This window comes from Sciurus carolinensis, chromosome 10, assembly GCF_902686445.1.
Source record: "Sciurus carolinensis chromosome 10, mSciCar1.2, whole genome shotgun sequence".
NCBI classification, from domain to species: domain Eukaryota; kingdom Metazoa; phylum Chordata; class Mammalia; order Rodentia; family Sciuridae; genus Sciurus; species Sciurus carolinensis.
Window position 1 is genome coordinate 103,187,465 of NC_062222.1, and position 5,586 is coordinate 103,193,050.

The following is a 5,586-nucleotide window of genomic DNA, read 5'->3' on the forward strand; positions in this document are numbered from 1 at the left end:
TCAAATAAGTTATATGCCATGTATGTAAAATATGCAACATGTATATCTAAAAAGAACAAATTAAAAAGACTGAAGTATGATACTCACAGTATAGAGATAGTGATGTAGAAATGTTGTGATCCATTCCTTCTTTCATTTATTCATTAACAAATTGCTATGAGGAACACTCTGTCAGACACTGGGGAGAGTAGAAAAGAAAAAAATGAAGGAAAAGTCTTATGCCGTTGAAGAGTGAGAGAGCCTAGAGAAGAGACAGAAACTAAACTCATGATTATAAAAATATTTTGGGAGCAAAAAACGATTTATATTATAAAACATTCAATAGGATGCAATAGAATGTCTTTCTTGTTTATTTTCATATCTTAGATATGTAGAAGAGTGCTTGAAGCCCAGGTGCTTCTGTGAGTATTTCTTATATTAATTAAATCAGTGAATCATAAAATAGAACTAGTGTCAGGAAGGAAATGTGCTGAGTGCTATTCTAAGTTATAATTGGGGAGTTGATTTCAATTGGGAAACCAAGGCTTCTTTGAGAAGCACCAGTTAGGCTGAGACTGAAGAGCAAACAAGAAGATCACCAAATGAAGGATGAGAGAGTAGGTGAAGTGTTTCAGGCAGAGAGGAACTGTCTGCAAATCCATAAGGAAAGATGAGGCATGACAGCGAAGAAACTGAAGGAAAGTGTCCTGTCTGGAACACCTGGAGAAGAGAGAGTTATGAGGATGAAGCAGGAGAGAGGAAGGGATCAGAAGTTGGAAGGTAGAAAAAAATCAGGTAAGTGGTATTTCATTTTATTCTAAGTGCAATAGGAAGTCACTGAGTGATTTAAGCAGAACATTGTTTTAGGTTGTCATTTTGTAAAAGATCATCCTCACTGTTTTGAAAAGAATAAATAAAAGATAGACAACATTGGAAATGGAAAGTGATTGCAACAGTGTAGCAGCATTGGTCACTGTTGTGACCAGATGACCTGACAAGAACAATTAGAAGAGGAAGTTTTTGAGGGGTTCATGGCTTCAGAGGTCTCCTTCTATAGAAGGCTGACTCCATTCCTTGGGGCCTGAAGCAAGGCAGAATATCATGGTGGAAGAGTGTGGCCTAGAAAAGTGGTTCAGGAATGTGTGTGTGTGTGTGTGTGAGAGAGAGAGAGAAAGAAAGAAAGAGAGAGAGAGAGAGAGAGAGAGAGAGAGAGATGGTCTCCTCACCAGGCCAAAATATAAACCCCAAAGGCAAGTCCCCAGGGACCTACCTCCTCCAGCCACACCCTTTCTGCCTAGAGTTATGGCCAAATTAATCCTTCTTAAGGGACTACTGCACTGATTAGGTTAAAACTTTCAAAGCCCAATCATTTTTTTCTTTCTTGCATTACTCACACACAAGCTTTAGGGGGACACCTAGTAAACCATAACAAGCAAAGTGAGAGATGATGCCCACTTGGATTAACTGGTAGTAGAGTTAGAAAGAAGGCAATTAAAATAGAATGGTTAATATTAGCATTTAGTATGTGTCAAGCACTATTCTAAGTATTTTATATACATTAATAATTCAATTTTCACAGAAACCATATGGAAATTAAGGTATTACAAAGAGAAATGAGTTTTCTATCAATACACAGTGAAGTAGAAGATCTTGGATTTAAACACAGCCTATCTTACTCATGAGTCCATGGTTACTATAATCCATTTACACTGGAAAGATCAAAGATAATATTTGAAAATATTGAAAATACTTGGTGATAGAGTAGAAAATATGTATGTCAAGGGAAATAACTTTGAGGTCTCTGCATTGACTAATTGACTGGTATAAATTGCCTGAAGCCCAGAGACATTCCTTGACTTCCAGTATGATTTGAGCAGATATGCTTAAGCTTTTACAATGATTCATAAAGATTCAGGAATAGTTGGGGTTGCCAAAGGTGACAGTGTAATGCCAAAGAAAATAAACTGATATGTGAGGAACACAAAATATTGAGTTTAGAAAGATAAAACAAGCATATAAAGAAGTCTGAAAAAAATAGCTAATGGTTAATCAAAATATACAGGAGCATTTGAAAAAGAGGGGATGGTCTACTGGAACAAAGGCAGATGAGGGATCTCACAAGGTGAGAATTGAAAACTTCCACTGGGTTTAGCAACTTGGCAGAATTCATGGCAAAGGAGCAAATGCCAGAGCAAAGAGTTTGGAGAATGACTAAGAGGTAAAGAAGCAGAGAAGGATGGCTATAAAAGAAGGTGAAACTAAAGGCATAGAATACAGGAAGGTCAAGGAGGCTAATAGGGCATATGTATATTTTAATGTTAGACATAAGAGCATACTTGTGTGTTGGTCAGAAAATCAGTAGAAAGGAAAAAATGGAGATGATTAGTGACAGAAGTTCAGATTCATAAATTACAATGGTAATTATAGATCTTACCCTGACCTCCAGAGTACAGCCAATAGGAGTCCAGAATCTGGTCTTTGATGTTAAGCAATGATGGATGTTCTGTAGCTTCTTTCCCTTAGGCCATTCTAGTTTTTTTTACTTTTCTTTTTTCTTTCTTTCTTTTTTTTTTTTTTTTTTTTTTTTTTTTTTTTTGTGTGTGTGGTTTTGTTGTTTGTATTGGTTCAGGTGGCTAGTGGGTCAGAAGCTACAGATCCATTGCTACCGAGCATCAAGCACCATCTTTTGGACTCATCTTGGCTGTTTTCTGGAGGACAGGTGCAGGATTAAGAAGACTGAACAGATTGACACAGACGGAGTAGACACCTTCAGTCTTTTGAAATCTCTGTATGTTGACCCCGTTTGACTCAAATAATAAACTGTTTGCATAAACTGAAGTAGCATAGTTTGTTAATTTGGGTCTTAGATACACATATAAGTCAGAAAAGTAATCCTTGTGGTCTGATGAGAAGGAATAAATCAAGAAACAAGATCTGGAATTTGCCTACTTGGAGATAGGCACTTGAGACCTAAGATTAGGAATAGAGATCTCTCGATAGCTACAGAAATATAGAAGAGGATTAAAATCTTTCATTTGCTTATTCATTTAATTGTGCATTGAATTCGTACCATTATAGAGATATATATTGAATCCTGTTACATATAAACCATTGCTTTGGACAATAGGTTCATAGTAAAAATGAAAAGAAAAAAAGTGAAGGGCCTGTGTTCATGGGGCTACATTCTAGAGAGAGAAAAATACTAATCAAATGTGCACATAATCATAACGCAAGATATGGTATCATGTTTGATAAGCAGTATCAATCCTTCATATATGAAATTCAAAAACAAAACTGGCATTTTGGATAGAAAAACAAGTAATTTCTGAAAATAGAATGTTTTATGATACAGATATGAAACAATTGCTTTAGGACAGACTACTACATGTACCACAATCTAGGACAGTCAAGCACCATACCTGATGATACATTGTCAGGGGCGGGCTCTGAGGGCCCCAGAGCCGCACCCTGGCCTGATCTCTAAGATGGCGCCTGGCAGCTTGCCAGAATAAGCCGTACTTATAAGTAACTCTGATTGACTGCTGTAAACTGATCCTTGATAGGCTTATATCTCAGAACTCTGATTGGCTGCTGTATATGAGGTGATTCTTGTCTCAGAACTCTGATTGGCTGCTGTATATAAGGTGATTCTTGTAACTGCCTAGAGACTGATCCTTGTTAGGCTAATATCTCAGACTGACTCTGATTGGCTTATGCTTGCTATATAACCCAGACACTTTCTCGAATAAAGGTCATTGTTCATTGTTCGTTGGTCTTTGTCTTTTGGGTTTTTTTGTTCGTGTGAAAAAGAAGCGTATGCGTTATCATTGCCTCCGCGGGCGATGGGCGATGATAATACATAATTAGCATTCAAAAAATAGTAACTATTATTACAGGTCATGCCTGTACTATGAACTTGTATATAGTAATCAATTAATAAAAACTTCTTAGAAAACAATGACCCTAAACTTTTAAAAATTTGTTCATTTTAGTTATACATCACAATGGAGTATATTTTGACATATTTATACAAACATGGAGTAATCTTATTCTAATTAGGATCCAAGTCTTGTGGTTGTACAGGATGTGGAGTTTACTGTGGTGTATTCATATATGTACATAGGAAAGTTATGTTAGATGTATTCCACTCTTTCCTGTTTCTGTCCCACCTTAATTCCTTCATTCTCTTTTGTTTAATCTACTGAATTTATGTTCTCTCCTCCCCTTGTTGTGTGTTAGTATTCACATATCAGAGAGAACATTTGACCTTTGGTTTTTTGGGGATTGATTTTTTTCACTTAGCATAATAGTCTTCAGATCCATCCATTTACCAGCAAAAGTCATAAAGTCTTTTTGTGGCTAAGTAATATTTCATTGTGTATATATACCACATTTTCTTTATTCACTCAACTGTTGAAAGGCACCTAGATTGGTTCCATAACTTAGCTATTGTGAGTTGAGCTGCTATAAACATTGATGTAGCTGTATCACTAGAATAATGAGTTTAAGTCCTTTGGGTATATACCAAGGAGTGAGACAACTAGGTCAAATGATGATTCCATTCCAAGTTTTCTGAGGAATTTCCATACTGCTTTCCAGAGTGGTTGCACCAATTTGCAGCCTTACCAACAATGTATGAGTATACTCTTTCCCCCACATCCTTGTCAACATTATTGTGACTCATATTCTTGATTGTTGTCATTCTTACTGAAGTGACATGAAATCTCAGTGTAGTTTTAATTTGCATTTCTCTAATTTCTAGAGATGTTGAAAAGTTTTTCCACATATTTGTTGACCATCAAAAAGAATGAGAAATGATTAGGCAGATGATGAAGAGGGAAGGGTTCCTAGGCTAAGGGAGTAGCATGTGATAAAACAAAAAGGATATTGAGTGATAAGTTTAAGATCCTAAAGATCAGAAGAAAAGTACATCAGGACATACTGAGTTATCAGATCATAACTCAGAATGTTCCCTTTCCCCGAAGAAGCCAGATATTTGGGTAATGAGAAAGTCTGTTCCTTCTATCCTCTGTATCAGAATGCACATTTTAAAACTGTATTGTACTAGGGGTTGGTTGAGTTATTTAGATTTGAAATCTATCATCTACATGATAGAAACAATAATGTCTTTTAGTAATCTCTATCATTCAGGTACTATTTTAAGTAATCTCCCTGCATTAATCCATTAAATCCTTAAAACAACTCTACTGGCAAATAGAATTCTTATCTTCTGTTTTAGATGAAGAAACAATGGTACAAAGCAGTAATTCTTGGTTACCCTTGTATTTCTTATGTCAGGAATGGTGACTGACATCACAGTTTCTTAATACGTGTTTTCAAATGAAAATCATGCTGAAGCATGGATTAGGGTTTACTGGGACCAGGGTTGCATATTCACGATCAGCTGTCTTGATGGTTATTTTGAAAGATGATGGTGGGACAATGGTCCTCAAGCTCTGATGCATGGAAATTTCCAGAGATTCTTGATAAAAATTTTCATTCGTTAGATCCAGAATAAAACCCGTGAATCTGCATTTTAGTATGCAGTCCAAGTATTATATTCTAAGTTGATTTCTGAGAAATTTTGAGAAAAAAATATTGATGTGC